A 20,251-nucleotide genomic window follows, 5' to 3' on the forward strand; every position below is an offset into this window, starting at 1 on the left:
TCACATTTTCTTTATCTACTCTTCAGTTTAGGGACACCTAGGTTGTTTCCAGTTTCCAGCTATTATTAATAAAGCTGCTGAGAACATAGCTGAGCAGGTGTGGTAGAAACCAACATCTTTTGAGTATATGCCCTGAAGTAGTACAGGTGGGGCTTGAGGTAGATCAATTCCCAATTTTCTGAGAAACTACCATATTGATTTCCAATGTGATTGTACAAGTTTTCTCTCCCACCAGCGATGGAAGAGTATTCATTTTGCTCCACACCCTCTCTAGCATGAGGTGTCACTTGTGTTTTGATCTTAGCCAATCTGACAGGCGTAAGATGGAATCTGAGCCATTTTGATTTGCTGATGGTAAGGATGTTGAATATTTCTTTAAGTGTTTCTCAGCCATTTGAAATTCCTCTGTTAAGAATTGTCTGTTTAAATCTGTATCCCATTTTTAAATGGGCAATTTGGTTTTTCAAAATCTAGTCTCTTGAGGTTTTTTTTAATATATATTTTGGATATTAATCCTCTGTCAGATGTGGAGTTGGTGAAAATCTTTCTCCCATTCTATAGGCTGACATTTTGTCCTATTGATGTCCTTAATGTTTCATGAGGTCCCATTTATTAATTGTCAATTTAGTGCCTATGATATTGATGTCCTGTTCAAGAAGTTGTCTCCTGTGCCAATGCATTTAAGGCTATTCCCCATTTTTGCTTCTATCGGGTTCAGTGTACCTGGTTTTATGTTGAGGTCTTTGATCTATGTGGACTTCAGTTTTGTGCAGAGTGATAAATATGGATTTATTTGCATGGGAGGTGGATCATTGGGTAAAATGCCTACCATCTGAACATGAGAACCTGAGGTCAGATTCATGGAAACAAAATACAAAGCCTAGATTAGTGATGATACTGTAATCTTAGAACAGAAAGGATTAGGGCAGGGAACAGAGACAGATGGATCCTTGAAGTTCACTGGCCAATATGTCTTACCAAATCAATGAAATTTAGGTTCAGTGAGAGACCTCATCTTGAAAAATAGTGATGCCTGGCAGCCAAAGAAGACAACTAATGTTGTCCTTTATTCTCCACATGCCCATGTACCCATGTGCACACATACACATACACAATTACAATAACATATAACACATACAACCTAAGACACATATAACACATCACAACACACACACACAAATAAAACAAAACAATAACAAAAAACATTCGCATAAAAGCAAGTACAGAAAACGAAAATTACCCTCTTTACTGAGCCATCAACTCTACTCAAAATCACGAGCATGGTCCTTTGCTGACACCCTTTACAGTCAGTAATGTGGTTAAAATATCTGAAGTGGTATCCAGACTTTAGGTAACAAGTTTCTAACACATCATTGTTGAAAGGAAATTGCTTTTCATCCCATGTTCTAGTGCTAAAGAAAATTAAATACCAGGAAAGAGAAAACTGAAGAGAAACTGATTCTGCTTATGGATGAAAGAGCATCAGTCCCATTTCCATTTATTGCTAAAGAAATAAATAAGCATCTTTCCCTCTACCTTTATCCTAACAAGATCAACTTGGAAAGGCATTTGCTGGTATTTTGAAGAGAAATCATATATCTTCTGCTTACAAGTGAGGCCACACACTCCTTAGGCATTTGTCATACCCGTGCATTGGGAGACAACAGCAATAATCCTTTTATGAAGGCTGGAACTCATACTCTGATAGGCAGTGCTTGAGGTTAGGGCCTTGTGGAAATAATTTTGACTTGGTAAATAACACATTAATAACTTAATTAATTATAATGCAACTGCATATATTAAATATATTAAACTCTGCTGAAAACTGTCAGGGTTGCCTAGTCTGCTGATTTTGAATATGCTCTAATTCAAATTTATCTGCTTTTATACTTTTTCTATACAGTGTTAATAATAAAACAGTAATGTACGTATACACACACACACACACACACACACACACACACACACTAAATACCTATTGATTACTTGGATGTGCTTAGTGATTTCCTAAGTCTCTCCTGACCTATCTTATTTAGGTATCCAAATCACTATGTAATTAACATCGTTATACACAGCCTTTTAGAGGCAGGCGTACTGAGATATGAAAACTTTCCCATTATATATACTGAGATATATAACTTTGCCAGAGTAGTCGAGTTCTATGAGAGTTACAATTTTGACACCAGTGAAACACCTAACCATTTTATCACATTTTTTCATTGATATTTTTCTTTATGAAATGGTCTGTTTGTATTCTCCACTAAATTCTATTGTTTAAATGAATCTCTATTGGCTTCTTAAATGCAGAATTATGTATTAGCTACTGGGTGTGGCTTAGGAATGGCATGTGAAAAAACATGATTTGTTAGCATGCTTGTAAGTGAAAAAAGAGTTTTAATAATATAAATAAAATGCATTGTTAAGACAGACTTTGTCACTAGGAAGTTTTGATATTATGTCATAATGATTATACTGATAATTTTCTTTTAAGGAATATAAATCTTGACCAGGAAAATGACAAATGGGGTGTATGTGTTTATTATATTAAGAGCTGAATACCAGATAGCATCTTCAGAAGGAGAGGATTTTTGTTTTTTATTTTTTAATGTGATTCCAAATCCAAATGATGAATAGATCTAAGACCTAAATGGACACCAGATCAAAAGGATCAAATACAAGGGAAGTGATTGCTTGTAACAGAAGTCAGATATTTGCATCATTACAGGAAATCCATGCATGTAAAGAGTGTGAGACATGAAAACATATAAACCAATGTATCAAAATTACTCATATTTGATGTATGTGTAGACTTGGTTTCTGGTCTACAAAACATTTCTTTCATGGAGAAGAAAATTATCATTTCTAATGACATGTTTTTGCCCTTTGTCATGTAACGTGTAGGAGGTGTACAGGTGAAAGATAAACCTTCACTAAACAAGCATTCCGTGAATGTGTACTCAAAAGGATGCTTTTGAGAGTAGATTAAGTATTTGGGGTGAAAAGTTATAAAAGTGGGGATTTCTTAGTAGGTAAAGTTCCTGTCATCAAATTACAAGGAAGTACAGGTGTGGCAATGCTCACTTGTGATGCCAGGAAATATGGAGTGAGAATAGGAAGACCCCTGGGGTTTGTGGGCTCCCCAGGATAGCTGAGTTGGTAAGCCTCAGGTCAGCAAGAAACCGTCTCAAATAAGGTGGAGAACTGTTGAGGAAAACAACAGTTATTAACTAACCACCAGTCAGGACACATGTACACATGGCAACCTCCAACAGAAGCATGCATACCTGCACACAACCTGCAGGTACATTTCCATGTTTGTTGCTCAAACTAAACTGTCACTAGAACTCTTATGTGAAAAACATAAACGAAGGAGCTACTCTCCACTCCACGTGCTTTTATGTCACTTAGTAGATAGATGCCAGGGAGCAAGAAAGAAGTGACTGTGCTAAACTGATTGCCAGAAGAAAATGTTTTGGGTATGACTGGGTCCCTAGAATAAGTGGAAGTGAAAGGAATTATTGACTAAGACAAATAATATATACGGATAGTGTGTTTTAAAGTGACTTCAAACCAATTTACTTAATTTTCAATGAGATCAAGAAACAATCAGAGAGAAAGACTACATATTATATTAACTAAAGTAAGTTCTGGCAGCATTATCTACCCTTTTACTTGACAGACATGACTTTTTTGTTTTCATACAACTTAGAAAATTATCATAAAATTATTCTACATTTAGCATTATCAATATTGGTTAGCAAAATCTGATGACCACCAAAAAAATTTATGATGTTTCTCATTCAAATTATATCCAGTGCAAAACTTAGTTTTATAGACAGCTACTACTTCAATAATCCCCTGTTGTAAGGCTGCATGATTTGCTAAAATGTGGTATTATCCTTGGAGAACTCTAATTTTCAGAATGCTTCTGAGTTGTTTAGATTACACTTGCCACCAAGTCAGCACCATTTTTGAAAGCACGTTTGCTCTAGAATAACTCAAAATAATTTTGAAAATGTTTACTTGGCGATTGTTAATGTTTTAAAATATGACTATTAGTTTTGTTTTTATTAGTCCTATTCTATAATGAGCATAAATGGCTCCTTAAAAATTACTTCTTTACGCCTGTTCTACACAATGACTTTCTGAACAGCCAAAGTTACATAGTGCGACCCTGTCACAAGAAAAACAAAATTACTTTCATATTGTAATTCCCAGATGTCCATGAAGTGGTCTTCTTTGCTATACTCTGATTGCAAACAGAACCCCTGTTTCCTGGTGGGCACTTTCTAATGTTCCTAGTATGGTCATAAGCAAGACAACAAAAGAGAAGGTAGCTATTTCAGTTCAAAATTGTTTCTGAGGCCTGAAAAATAACACAAACCATGTATCTTCTGGAATATACACTGGTATTGTCTTTTAAGTAGATGCTTTCACATACAGTATTTAGTTTGTATTTAGCAATGACTTGTGAAAAACTCATTTATAGGACACACATGCTTTACAAGTGATACAAACTGTTACCTCTGTGAATATGTGTATTTAAATACAAAATAGTCTTTCTTGAAATATTAGCTCTTACCGGGCGGTGGTGGCCCATGCCTTTAATCCCAGCACTCAGGAGGCAGAGCCAGGCGGATCTCTGTGAGCTCGAGGCCAGCCTGGGCTTCCAAGTGAGTCCCAGGAAAGGCGCAAAGCTACACAGAGAAGCCCTGTCTCGAAAAACCAAAAAAAAAAAAAAAAAGAAAAAGAAAAAGAAATATTAGCTCTTTAGACAAGTTTAGGCCTAAGAGAACCACTCTGCTTGTAAAATCCAATTTTTTTTACACAGTTTTCTGTAATACTCAATTTATCAAGTCTGTATCTATTTCATTTATTTATGTTATTACTAAAGTTTAGGATTTCAAATTACTCCCTGAATCCAGATGAAATTATTTTAATTTGTATTGTGTTATCATTGTCTTACATGAGATTAGAAAGCAAAACTCTATCGGAAATTATACATATAAGGGAGGTCACCTCCAGAATCTGTACAGGCTATACCCAGATACCAAATTCTTAGCACATTCATTACCCTAGAGGGACAAGAAGGGGTAAGGGAGGCAGCATTAGCAGCAGCAGCCGCAGCAGCAAAATCAAGTAAGCAAGAAATGCAAGAGAGGGTGTTTCTAAGTAGTAGGTTTTTAAGGAGAAAAGGGGGACAGTCTGTACTAGGGTGAGTTGGTAAATACTGATTGGACATGTTAGTCAAAGAATTTTGATTGTTGGACCTTGGTGTTTTGTTTCACGGTTGAGTTATTGGCCAAATAAGGGAACAGATCTTGGAGACTGGCTTCAGGAATGTAACGTCTTTTAGTAAGGGAGAGAAAAAGGAGTAAAAAGGCAAAACCTGTATACAGTGTTTGCCACGATCAGGCCTGTGTTTGCCATTTCTCAGGCCTGCTAGAGCTTCTTCAATACCAGTCTCTATTCTCTGAAATCCTTAGTGCAGAAAAGAAAGAGAAAAGAAAGAAAGGAAAAAAGGAAGGAAGGAGAAAAGAAAGAAAGAAAGAAAGAAAGAAAGAAAGAAAGAAAGAAAGAAAGAAAGAAAGAAAGAAGGGAGGTAGAAAGGAGGGATGGAAGGAGTGGGGAGGGATGGAGGGAAAGAAGGTATATTATTGGCTGGAATGTGAGGATCTAAGAGTACCACCTATTATTTTGCAGTGGACCAGCTTTCTTTTCATAGCATTCACACTTGGATGCTGCTATCATTGGCTCCAGTTTCCTCTACTGGCCCCCATGGTTACCACACTCACTTAACACATAGAGGCATGCAGGCCAAACACTCAAACATATACATTAAAAATAAGTAAATCTTTTAAAAATTTTGCAGCCTGGTCTACAGAGAGAGTTCCAGTACAATAAGGCTACACAGAGATCCCATACACAGACACACAGTGATACATGTAATTAAAAATACAATAAGTCTTTAAAATGATTAAAACATGAAAGTTACAAAAATAATGAACAAAAGAATCTTTAATGGTGTATTGAAAACGATTTCCTAGTGAAACAGAAGTTTGGCATATTGGGGGAAAAAGCTACAATAAAAATAAAAATCAATGGTACTGAGTATGATATTTGCTAGTACTCTAGAAAACTGACTAATTGCTAAATTAGATATGTGTTGAAATTCAAAGTATATGTGTAGAAAACATTAAAATAATCAATAGAACCAATAACTAAATGTTTTTGAGAAATGTAAAAGATTTAAAATAGCCTCAAAGAAAGATAAATTGATAAAATATGTGTATTTCAAGATTCTAAAACAAGGCAATCTTCCTTATTTGAGTTCAGAACCACATGAGAAGTAAACACAAGTAGATTATGCCAGCCTGTTTTACTGGATCAGTACACATCACATACGTTCGGTTATTCATTCCATTTAATGGTTATCTTCCTCACTGATTCCAGACTTGCTCAAGCAACTTGCTTCGCCCTTGTGTTGAACAAAATTAAAGGACATTTAGGCAAGCCACATAGATCACAATAAATACCAAAGGGAACACAGCCATCTCAAAGAATTATGAGGAAAATTATTGTTGTTTTTATACTTTAAGACACTAAGGTTTTGACATTTTTATTACTCACCAATAATAAAATTACTTTCACATTGAACACATGACAAAATAGCCATCCTGTTGGTGAACATGAATTTAACATTAGAGCTGAATGAGCATTCTTAGCTCAGCTCCAGGATTTGGCATATATGTGTGTGTGTGTGTGTGTGTGTGTGTGTGTGTGTGTGTGTGTGTGTGTGTGTGATAGTTCTTACTGTCTGTTATTGCTTTTGAGACTGGGCCTCAGTACTCAGCCCAAGCACGTTCTCCATTCTTCTGGGAAGTCAAGGAAAAATAATAATGAAGGCATACATGCAACGCTTTCATCATTAACTTTCTTCACGGAAACTGATTAGATGAGAATGCTCTCTTCAGTCTGCACTCTCCTCAGTCTGCATGCCGAACAACACGAGCACCACTGGCACCATTTTTCCCTGTGTGTGGACCCACTATCAGTGGTCTCTTCTCACAACATGAGCTTCATTATTTACGCTCAGAATATGGTCTTATTTCTTCCATTGAAATGTTATAGGATACCTGAGATAGGCAGGCATGAATTAAATGAGTAAATAGAGGCACGCTATCTAAAAGATACACAGTTCTTGAATTCACACTGACTTGTTTTTGATATGAAGAAAATTCCCTCTCTTGAATTTTCATATATTTTAGCCACTGTGAGTAAATAAAAAAAAATTTACGTATTTTTCTGCTTAAGTCCTATATAAACTTTATAAGTAACCTCCGACCTCTCTCCTCTAAAATAGGTTGCATAAATTTAATTACCATTAATTACTGTTATTATTTCCTGATGTTTCCTATCAGAATATTTCATTTTTATACCAATTAGAGTATAATTATTAGGATAATGGACTCTACAAAAACCAATTATGCAATGAAACTAGATGGGATTTATCTATAGTAATTGAGTCTCACAATTTAAGATCAAAATAAGTGAACCAAAATGAAAATGAATCGTTAAACCCCTGGGCATCAACAATAAGGTTGATTTCCTCTTCTGTCCCAAATTAAGCAAATATTTTACAATGTCACATCAGTTGAATTATAGACCCAGTTCAAGATGAGAAAACTATGTTTATGCACTAACAATTCAGCCCCAGGCACAGAACGTCCGTAAACTTTTACATTTATTCAAGGATACCCAGGCAAACACATGGGAGATGCTCAGTTAGTGTTTGCTTGGAATGCCTGTAGTGTGCATATGTTCAGTAAGATGATGAAAAAGAATATACTTATGACATATACTTCTATTTCAATGAAGAATATACCCATGTTTAGTGTGATGTTCCTGCTCTTTGAAACACATGACAAAATTTTTGAGTAGTTGAAATATTGATTTAACTAGATTTACAATAAATACTGATATAACAATGCTTTAATCAATATATTTGAAAAAGAGATTTGATATTAAATTTCCTAAGAAGGAGAAAAATCCCTGAGGACAAGTCATGACGGGGCATCTTAGAAACGAATGCATTAGGAGATTGAAATATTTGTGTTATATATGTGCACATACACATACATGTATTTCTCTAAATAACTGATTTTGAAACTGAAAGTAATTTTAGAAAACGGAGTCTTGAGAATAAGATTTCTAAATTGGTTTTTGATGTTTAGGAATTGATTTCACTTAATTAGACAAAACTGTAGTAGTGGTTCTATTTTGAGTTGCAGGGTACCAGTAAATGGAATATGGAATAGACTTATGGAAAACGCCACTTTTGATTAATTCTAACCTATCACTTGTAATAACCATGGTTCTAGGTTATCATGTGTTTAGTCTTTGTATTTCTCAGTTATACAGCCTCATGGGGACATAATTATAATTGCTAAGTTATAAAGAAAAAGGTTGTATTTATTTTGTTTTGGAGATTTGAAACTGTAGTGTCTACATTGGCTTTGTCCTTGTCCACATCATATTATGGCAGACAGCAAATACCATGTCGAGCATCTGCTGGAACAAACACATGATAATGTCCCAAATTAGGAGCAGAGGGAGGAATGTGTAGGTAAGTTGGCTTTCATGACAGCCTTCATAGAGATCAGATTTCAGAAAGCCAATGAAATGGCTCAAGGACTTTCCACTTGGCACCACATACTGAAGATTTCTCAATACTTTCCAACCCAAACTGACCTAAGATCACTCTCAACCGCAGTAGTAGCTTAGAACATTGTGTCAACTTAACAAGTATAATTTCTCGCCCATGTTTGTGCTTGACAAAGTGAGAGAAGACCACTAGAAACTCAAGTCTTGAAATCCCTACTGAAGCACCACATCTACTAACTAAAAAAAAAAATCTCTCTAACATGAAAGAAACCCTTATATCCCATAGTTAGAGTGAACATTGTTTAAAACTAAACCCAGATACCCCTCCTTCCAGTGATAAACTTACAAAAAAAATGAAGTTGCTGAGTTTATTGACTCTCAGGTGTGAAAATGGTTCAAAAAAAATGTATAAATTAGAATGAAAAGATACGTGAGGATTCTAATGAAGCCTGTGACTTGTTAGTGCCTCCTAAGAAAATTATTTACATAACTATTTATTATTTATTTATTTTTGAGATTATTGTAAAGTACAACCTTTCTCCCTTCTCTTTCTTCCCTCCAAAGCCTCCCATATACCCTTCCCTGCTGTTCAAATTCATGTTCCCCTTTTTTAACCTATTGTTATTGCATGAATATATGTATGTATACACACACACACACACACACACACACACACACACATATATATATATATATTCTTAAATATAATCTCAGATCTTATAGAGGTTACTTGTATGTAAGTTCTCTGTTCAGATCATTTAGCACTGAACAAATTTTTTGAGGTCCCATCTGAGACTAGACCTAATATTCCCAATTCTCACATGAGGTAGCTACATTGTAAGACTCTCCTTAGTAGTCACAAACTTTTTTAATCTGTTTTTATCATGATCAGAGATTAAATTTTTATAAAGCCAAAGAGGGTACCAACTCCAGCCTCCCATCCTGATAGTGGATTATATAAAAATTCATCAAATTTAACATAGTTCTGCAAAGATTTGGTGAATCAGAATTTTTGTGAGAAAGCCTCAAGGATCTCTCAAATAGCTTATGTATTATTTTCCCCTGTTAGACAACAAAGAAAGATATATAAATAAATATGCATAATTATTATTGTGATGTCAGCTTTTATAAACAGTATGTACATATACATATAAACACATGCACATAATACAATATTTCAATGACCTAAATGAATCAAAATTTAGGAGTATATTGAACAGATAATATGACATTTTGTTCAACATTCCTTTGGACGTGTAATTCACACTTGATGACCTATCTTAGTGGTATAGTTTGATTTATCAGCAGCAATTTTCCCTTTATTCCCTTGCATCATAAATTATAATCTTGTCAGTAATGTATCTAACACTGAGATTATGAAAATCTGTGTATTAAGCACTTCTTTATTCATGGCTCCTTTCCATTAAGATTGAAAAAACAAAAATAAACCTAACTACTACTAATTGATTTCCTTTTCTCTTTAATAGGAAAAATCTAAATTTAGCAAAATTAAATACTAATCAAGGTTATAGACATAAAAAACATAGCCTACCTATAAAGCATAAAAAGCATTTGATTTTCATAAGCAAGGAAAGTACATAGAGGCATTTAAACAGGTATTTATTTTCATTTCCCACTTCTTCAATAAGCACTGATTTGAGGAAGTTTACAATATCATCTGTAATCTTAGTTTTAATCACTTCATCCTAAATACCTTTCTACATCTTTTAGCAATAGAATATGTTGATTATAATTTCTGGTTTTGGACAAAGACAAGATTAAAATCTCAACCTCCATCCTCAGAAGCACTGATTTGAGTAAATTTACTACAATGTTCTGTGTTTCAGTTACTTTAACATAAAACAGAAATATATAATATCTCATAGAATTGAGGTTGTGGTTTATTAAAAGCATCAAATATGTAATAAGAATCTTGAAAATAATAACTATTACACTTTTGTGTAAGAATGATAAAAGAAGAAGGTTTATATCATTTGAATATTAATAAAGAAATATCTGAAGAATGAAAATAAAGGTATTAAATATGCCTACCTATGGGTTGGGAAACATCTCAGTGTATAAAGTACTTGCGGTTTAAATATGAAGATGAGAGCAATGAAAGAGACATCTTGTTAGAGGAAGCCATTATGGGGTTAGGGAGAAACCTGGTGCTAGGGAAATTCCCAGAAATCCACAAGGATGACCCCATCTAAGATTCCAAGCAATAGTGGAGAGGATGCCTGAACTGGCCTTCTCTTGTAATCAGATTGGTAAATACCCTAATTGTCATCATAGAACCTTCATCCAGTAACTGATGGAAGCAGATGCAGAGTTCCACAGCCAAGCCCTGGACTGAGCTCCTGGTATCCAATTGAAGAAAGGGAGGAGAGATTATATGAGCAAGGGAGGTCAAGATCATGATGGGGAAACCCATAGAGACAGCTGACCCAAGCTAGTGGGAACTCACATGAACTCTGGACTGACAGCTGGGGAGCCTAAATGGGACTTAACTAGGCCTTATGAATGTGGATGACAGTTATATGGCTTAGTCTGTTTGTGAGGCCCCTGGCAGTGGGACCAGGATTTATTCCTGGTGCACGAACTGTTTTTTGGAGCCCGTTCCCTATGGAGGGATACCTTGCTCAGCCTTGATGCAGGGGGGAGGTGTTTGGTCCTGCCTCAACTTGATATGCCAGGCTTTGTTGACTCCTCATGGGAGGCTTTACCCTCTCTGAGGAGTTGATGGGGGGAAAGTGGGGGGAAGTGGGGGAGGAGCAAACGGAGGTGAGGAAGGGGGAACTGTGATTGGTATGTAAAATGAAAATAAAAATAAAAATAAAAAAAATATGAGGACATGAGTTTTGATCCAGATACTCATGTAAAAGCCAAGTGCAGTTTTGTAACTCTGTAATCCAGTGACGGAAAAACAGACAGGATGATTACTGGAGCTCAGTGGTCAGCCAGTTTAATCAAAACAAAGAACTAGGTTCAGTAAGACAGGCTTGGTGTCAAAAGTCAGGTGGGGTGATAACAGAGACTGATAACTAACGTCAGCCTCTCACTTCTATACACACACACACAAAGATCACAGGCACACACACGTACACATATGCACACATAGGAACACTTGCTCACACCACATGTACACACATACATACACAAGAGTGCATGCTTACACATACATTTACTTGCATGAACCTACAAAACACACATACACACACACACACACACACACACACACACACACACACACAGAAATAAAATAAAACTATTCATTTTTGTATTTTGGATATTAGTACTTTATTATATATGTAATTTGCAAATAATTGTGTTACTTTATATGTGATGTCTTTTTATTGTTTTGAGATTTGCTGAAGTCATTATCCTTTCCCACTGAATGATATTATGGGTACAATTACTGAATATTTTTCAATTTTCTTTAAAATTGAGAGTAGATTCTCAAAGATACACTTGACTACTTATGCTCATATCAGCTGAAACCCAAAACAATTCCAAATAATACACAACAGACAGTCTTAAAAAATGTTTTAATGTATATTGGCATAGCTACAAATAAATTGGAAGCTGAAATAATTATAACAAACAAAAACATAGAGACAGAATGGAAAATTCTAGTTTCCAGGGACAAGAAATATATTGCTCATTGGCTACATTCGCCATTTTGTAAGACCAAGAAAGGTGTGCATAAAAGATCTGGTGAGTACAAATTGCAAATTACTATTTAAATATTTATTTATTTATTTACATTCTGTGGTGTGTGTATTCATGAACCATGTTGATGTGCAGTGGTCAGAGGACAGTGAGTGATAGTTGGTTCTTTCCTTCCATCAAGTGATTCCAGCGACTGAACTCAAGTCATCAGGCATTTTAGCAAGAACATTTACCCACTGAGCCATTTCATGAAAATGTTTAATAACAAAAACTTGCACATATAAAATTGTTCGAGTTTCTCACAAGTCAACAGAAAGTTGCTGATCTTTTCAGAGCTTCTCCAGTCTGTCTCTGTCTCACACATACACACTCAAATGTCATATTCAGGTACCCATGCATAAATGTCCATATGCACTGTAAGGCTATGTAGGGATATTTGCTTGTTAAACAGCTGTATCTTTGCTACTGTCTTCCCAGTTATGACGACATCCTATTTATAAGGGGAAAAATGTGCAATGATAAAAATCAAACCTTGGAATGATGTATTTTCTTTCTATTGTTTATAGTTAGTGATTGAATAGAACTAGTTTTTAAAGGGACACATGACTTAATATAGCATTTATTTTAATTTCTCAGCCACAAATAAAAGTCTCATATTTGAAATAAGGAAATCTCTGTAGTCTTTTATTCCTTTCATCCAAGTATTCAAAGGATGTTCTGACATCCACTTTTTGGTGTGATTGTTATTGTCATAAATTATCTTTATCTTTTTTTAAATGAAAGACATCTTAAATATCTAAATGATGCTTTCTTTATCTAGAACATCTGAGCCCTTAAAAAGCTTTAAGTTATCTTAAAATAAATGATATAAATTCAGTAAATGTACTTCTGTGAATCATAATAAAAGTATAAATTATATTCTCCAAAAAAATAAAAAGTTAATTTCTTCCCGAAGTCTCATAGACATGAAGATCAGTTGTAATTTTTTTCTTTGCCCTTGACAAATCAGGATCCAGTCCAGAAAATTAAATGATCTCATCACTTTTATTGAGTTTTCTTCTGTTCTTCCTAATTCTGTTTCTTAGTAACTGTTACTGGAAACATTAAATTATTACAAAAAAATACCAGTTTAAATTTTCTAAAATGCTCTGTGGGATGACACAAAGACTCATACTTACTTGTTTTGTACATCTTTCCTCCACCCCCCTCACCCCAACACACACACACCTGCCCATTTCTCTCCTCAGCATATCCTAAAGACAACAACAAACCTAGGAGGCTGTGCTGTATGTAAGGCAGACTTTTCCTTTGAAATGTTTCCCACTCTAATTTTGTTTTGGAGGGAAGAAAACAAGAAGCAGAAGGAAAAAGAGAAGCAGGGCTGTTTGAAATTCTCATTACAGTCCTTTCCTTCAGTGCTGCAATATAACACTTGCTTTGATTTATTCTTATCCATTTGGCCATGGAAAATGTGAGTTTGTGAAAGTTTCTTGCTGTGAGTATTTTATTTTGTAAATGGTTGTGCCCTCTGCCAGCCCTCCTGCTCAGTTCACAGCTCCAGGATGCACATGTCACTTTGTATTCAACATCATTTACTCCACACCCTGCTTGAAAGGATAGATGATTAATTGTGATAGATAATTGATTTTATTGTAAATAGTATGGTATTGTTTTACTGACAGCACCATATGTTCTTATTAGTTAAAATTCTCAACTGCCAACCACGTAAATGCTTTAAATTTTGAACAGCAAAACTTGGAAAACTTTTAGTAAAATGACAGACTCAGGTAAGTTGTATAGTACATTGATGCCAACACAAGAAGTAAGGCTAATTAAACCAATCAAAGAGGAAAAGCTAATTTGGAAGAAGTGAGCAGCATCAAGTACTAAATTATGAAACAAACTAAGTCAGAATTTAAAATGAAGGTGACACTCTGGTCCCTTATGGGGAATTTATGCCCAAATATGTTCTGAGACCAGGAATGTGTACTTCTTATGCATAGTGGAGGAAAGGACATCTGCCATTTATGTCAGATATAATACATAGTCAAAACCAAGATTCCAACACTCCCCTAACCTGGAATAAGAAACAAACACCACCTGCTGCCATTAGCATATGCCATGGGAAGCTTACGGTCCTACTAGGACTTCTACCAACAAGGTAATTTTTAATATAGTAGCGCTCCAGTTAACCAATGCATCAGTTGGGTTCCAAACTTAGGTGGTGGACACTGTGTTGATGCTTCAAGTAAATATCTGAGGGAAATCAGATATTCATCTTTAGGAAAATACTATGTAGACAATGTTTTCCATGGAATACCAGCTTAGAAACAAAGTAAAATTAGTATTCATGGAGAAAAACATGGATAGATATTTTTAATATAGAAATTAAAAAAACACAAAATAGTAAGCAACCTCACTTATGGGGAGTCCAGAGATGACCACTCAGACACATTGCTATTTGAAGGTCTTTATTCCAGTCAGCTGGGACTACACTCAGATAAATATTCAGGAACCCATTTGTAGCCCCAAGCATTTGGAGCAAGAGGCTTTCAAAGGCAAAAACTACTTATTGAAATCATACTCAACAGATGCTGAAGGAGGGTTTTGTGCAAGCAAGCAGTTTAACAGAAGCTAAGATAAGCAGTTAGCTGGAGAAGAAGTTTTGTACAAGCCGGAAGTTTGACAGAAGCTAAGTTAGCTGGGGCATCTTTACCTCGGGTTCCTCGAACAGAGTTGGTTAATTTCCCACACGATTCTGCAAAAAAGGTGATCAAATTCTAGTTAAACCTGAAATGGCTTCAGCAGGAAGGGAAGTTGGAGGGGCCTCTGCATGGTCTTGGCCTGTCACACTGATTAGTTTTCACTGTCAACTTGACAGAAACTACAGTCACCTAGGAAGAGAAAATATCAGCTGAGAAATTTCCTCAGTCAGGTTTTCCTGTGAACATATCTGTGGGCATTTTCTTGGCTATTAGTTGGTGATGGAGAACCAAGTCCACTGTGGTTTGTACCAGTCCTAGGCAGAAGATCCTTCCTGTATTGATAGATTGTGACTGGAAGAATGGGCCAAAAAACAATAACAAACAAAAAGCCTTTCTTCTCAAGTTACTTTTGGTCTCAGAGTTTATCACAGAAACAAAAAAGCAAACTCATATACTAATATGTAAAGTAATTATCTCAATTTAAATATACATAAATATGTATGTATTTATATATATATATATATATATATATATATATATATATATATATATATATTCAGCCTGGAGAAGTGGCTCAGTTATTAAGAGCACTGGCTGCTCCTCCAGAGGTCCTGAGTTCAATTCCCAGTACCTATGTGGTGGCTCACAACCATCTATAATAGGATCTGATCCCCTCTTCCATCTGATATCCTCTTTTGTCATGCTGGCATACATGCAAATAGAGCACTCATACACATAAATAATAAATAAATCTTTAAAATATATGGAATTTTGTTATGCCCTTCAGATCATATTCAGAGATTTTAAATATGAAAGTATTTTAAAAATCATTTCTATAAAAAGTACATTTTTTTAAAAAATAAGCACTGTATCTCCCCCACCTTATGCTAATGGAGCATCTGGTTCCATATCAAAGCCCCATGGTAATCTCCAGGGTCCTTCTGTCCCTATTAACATGCACCTGTAGTGCATACCAAAGCCTTAAGCTAGTCTCCTGATTCTTCTCACCTCTCTCACTCCTCCCTGACTATGCCTGTTCCCTGGGTACTCCAGATTATATCTTCCTCCTTCACCCTGCAGCTATCTGTTCCATTAAAACTGGCAAGGCTTTTTCAATTTGGTTCTCTCTGCTCCTGAGAGGTAGCCATGGCAGCTTTGGACTCTCCCAAATGCCCCTGGCTAGTCTCTCTCTACCATCAGAGCCATATGGGCCTTTCATATTAATAATAAATCTTATCTTTCCATGCATTCATGCAGAGGTCCACTTTTGTAGTTTCAGTGGGCCCTTTTATGCAACAAGTAATGAGGAAGCATGTATAGGAAAAGGGAAATGAATTGGTTTACAGCTTGGCCACAGTAGAGAAGTAAAGCTCAGTTTTTCTCTGCTTTTTTTTTAATAGAATTGCATTATTATGAATAAGAATTTTTAAAAATGCAGGAAATAATCATGCTAATATAATCTGTCTTACTGTGTTAACTTTCTTCCTGTAAAGCAAGTTCCTTTCCTTCTTCTTGCAGGGGATTCCAGGGAAAATTTCAATTCTGTGGGATCCTTTGTCTCCATAGCATGATGTGCAAATGAAAGGGCACAGTGTGTGTCTCTAGATTCTCTCTCTTCCTGCATAGTGACTATACACTTCCTCTCCTTTCTCCATCTCATTAAAATGGGAAACTGTCCTCTAGGTTCATAGAGTCAAAACCAATTTTTTTCCCTTCTGGTACCACTCAAAAAGATCTAACTTTGACTTACAGTGGCCTCCTGCTCCCACCGACTGCTGATGAAGTCAGCCTCAAGCCAGCAGCTGGAGATATAGTGTTCCCATTCTGCATTGCCCCAATGGCAGTGTGCTGTGGAATATTACTTTAACTATGTAAAGATGTGTTACATTTGTTTATGCTGCCTTTGCAAAAAAAAAATGTTATGCTTAATTATATAAAGATGTGTGGCTGTTTTTCCTTTCCTGTGTAAGGTACCTGATTGGTCTATTAAGAAGCTGAATGGCTATAGCTAGGCAGTAGAGTGATAGGTGGAGCTGGCAGTCGGAGAGAATAAGTAGAAGAGAATGAGAGAAGAGAGAATCGGGGAGGAAGAGGGAGATGCCCAGGGCCTGGAAGCCACCAGTCAGCTAGACATGGAGAAGGACATACAGAATGAAAGAAAGGCAAAAGCCCTGAGGCAAAATGTAGATGAAGAGAAACAGGTTTAATTAAGTCGTCAGAGTTAGTAGAACAAGCATAAGAGAAGGCCAAGCATTCATAACTATCGATCAGTCTCCGTGTCATGATTTGGAGATTGGTGGTGCGGGAAAGCCTGTTACAGCGGTGCTTCGGGTAGAGTTTTCGAAAATATTTGGTTTCTGATTACCCGGGCTCCAGTTCATGGGGGAGAAGTTCTATATCAGGAAAGTCAAGTGAAGGAGATTTGCTTCTGGTACACACCACCTCAACTTAGAAGTACTTAGCTACCACAGGAGTAGAGCTTCTTAGGGGAGGATCATCTGTTTCTGGCCCCAGCATCAGACTTATAACTTGAGACTTATAATGGTGAAAAACAGACCATAGACCTGAAAGTATCAAATCTCTTCTTAAAATCGGATACCATTTGCAACTAAGTAGGGTAGAGTTAAGTTCAAGAGTTGGCATTCGCCAGGACTTCCCTTCTGAAGCACAGGTGAGTGCCCTAGCTTGCCCCCGACCCCATCCCTGGGCACCAGCCACTCCGGGGAAGACCTGCCCAACTTGGGCCCAGGTTCTGGACCCCGGGCAGGTGCCCTTCTACCCCAACCGGGAAGGATCCCCTTCTCCAAGACCCCTGGCAGACCCTGCAGTCTCCACGCCCTGCCCCCACGCCCATCTGCCTGAGCCCCAAGCCTCTTCCTGATACTTAGAGGCCAGCCCCCAGCTCCCATCTTGCCCAGGACTTCCCTTCTGAAGCACAGGTGAGTGCCCTAGCTTGCCCCCGACCCCATCCCTGGGCACCAGCCACTCTGGGGAAGACCTGCCCAACTTGGGCCCAGGTTCTGGACCCCGGGCAGGTGCCCTTCTACCCCAACCGGGAAGGATCCCCTTCTCCAAGACCCCTGGCAGACCCTGCAGTCTCCACGCCCTGCCCCCACGCCCATCTGCCTGAGCCCCAAGCCTCTTCCTGAGACTTAGAGGCCGGCCCCCAGCTCCCATCTTGCCCAGGACTTCCCTTCTGAAGCACAGGTGAGTGCCCTAGCTTGCCCCCGACCCCATCCCTGGGCACCAGCCACTCCGGGGAAGACCTGCCCAACTTGGGCCCAGGCTCTGCTCCCCGGGCAGGTGCCCTTCTAGCCCCACTGGGAAGGATCCCCCTCTCCAAGACCCCTGGCAGACCCTGCAGTCTCCACGCCCTGCCCCCACGCCCATCCGCCTGAGCCCCAAGCCTCTGCCTGAGACTTAGAGGCCAGGCCCCCCAGCTCCCATCTTGCCCAGGACTTCCCTTCTGAAGCACAGGTGAGTGCCCTAGCTTGCCCCCTACCCCATCCCTGGGCACCAGCCACTCCGGGGAAGACCTGCCCAACTTGGCCCCAGGTTCTGCTCCCCGGGCAGGTGCCCTTCTAGCCCCACCGGGAAGGATCTCCTTCTCCAAGACCCCTGGCAGACCCTGCAGTCTCCACGCCCTGCCCCCACGCCCATCCGCCTGAGCCCCAAGCCTCTTCTTGAGACTTAGAGGCTGGCCCCCAGCTCCCATCTTGCCGTGGATTTCCCATCTGGAGGAGAGAGAGAGAGAGAGAGAGAGAGAGAGAGAGAGAGAGAGGAGAGCACCCATCCTCCCCCGGACTTCCCTTCTGAACAAGAGCTTCCATCCTGCCCCGGACTTCCAATTTGGACAAGAGAGCTCCCATCTGGACAAGAGAGAGAGACTTCCTGAATCTGTCAGCTCTGAACCAAGTGTGCAGATAAGGCCAGGAACGAACCACAAGGAGATGGGCAGACGTCAAGGCAGAAACACATACAACAAAATGAATAGTAATACACCATCACCAGGCCCTAGCCCTCCTCCAACACCTAGACCTGAACATCAGAAATTGGAAGAAGCAGAAGAAAATAGCCTTATGAATGTCATCATGAAGAAGCTAGAGGCTCGTGTAGAGGAAAAGACAAAAAAATGTGAAGAACGCTGTAAACAACTAGAGGAAAGGGCAAACAAATTAGAAGAAATCAATAAAGTCCTGGAAGAGAACAATAAAATACTGAAAGAAAATCAAGAAAAATCAATGAAACAAATGAAGGAAACAGCGTTGTTTGTAATAGCCAGAACATGGAAACAACCTAGATGCCCTTCAACTGAAGAATGGATAAACAAAATGTGGTACATATACACAATGGAATACTACTCAGCAGAGAAAAACAATGACATCATGAGGTTTGCAGACAAATGGATGGATCTAGAAAAAATCATCCTGAGTGAGGTATCCCAGACTCAGAAAGACAAACATGGTATGTACTCACTCATAACAGGATACTAGATGTGGAACAAGGATGACTGGACTGCTACTCACATCACCAGGCAGGCTACCTGGAAAACAGGACCCCAAGAAAGACACAGGGATCGCCCAACGACAGAGAAATGGAATGAGATCTACATGAACAGCCTGGACAGGAGTGGGGGTAGTGAAGGGCGAGGGTCGAGGGAAAGAGAGCTTGGGTGAGTGGGAGATCCCAGCTGGATCAAAAACAGAGAGGGAGAACAAGGAATAGGAGACCATGGTAAATGAAGACCACATGAGAATAGGAAGAAACAAAGTGCTAGAGAGGCCCACAGAAATCCACAAAGATACCCCCACAACAGACTGCTGGCAATGGTCGAGCGACAATCCGAACTGACCTACTCTGGTGATGGGATGGCCAAACACCCTAATTGTCGTGCTAGAAACCTCATCCAACTACTGATGGACCTGGAGGCAGAGATCCATGACTAGGCCCCAGGTGGATCTCTGGGAGTCCAATTAGCGAGAATGAGGAGGGTTTATATGAGAGAGAATTGTTGAGACCAAGGTCGGGTAAAGCACAGAGACAAATAGCCAAACAAACGGAAACACATGAAATATGAACCAATGGCTGAGGGGTCACCAACTGGATCAGGCCCTCTGAGTGGGTGAGACAGTTGATTGGCCTGATCTGTTTGGGAGGCGTCCAGGCAGTGGGACCGGGTCCTGTGCTCATTGCATGAGTTGGCTGTTTGA

Source organism: Peromyscus eremicus, chromosome 10, assembly GCF_949786415.1.
Source record: "Peromyscus eremicus chromosome 10, PerEre_H2_v1, whole genome shotgun sequence".
In the NCBI taxonomy this organism is placed as follows: domain Eukaryota; kingdom Metazoa; phylum Chordata; class Mammalia; order Rodentia; family Cricetidae; genus Peromyscus; species Peromyscus eremicus.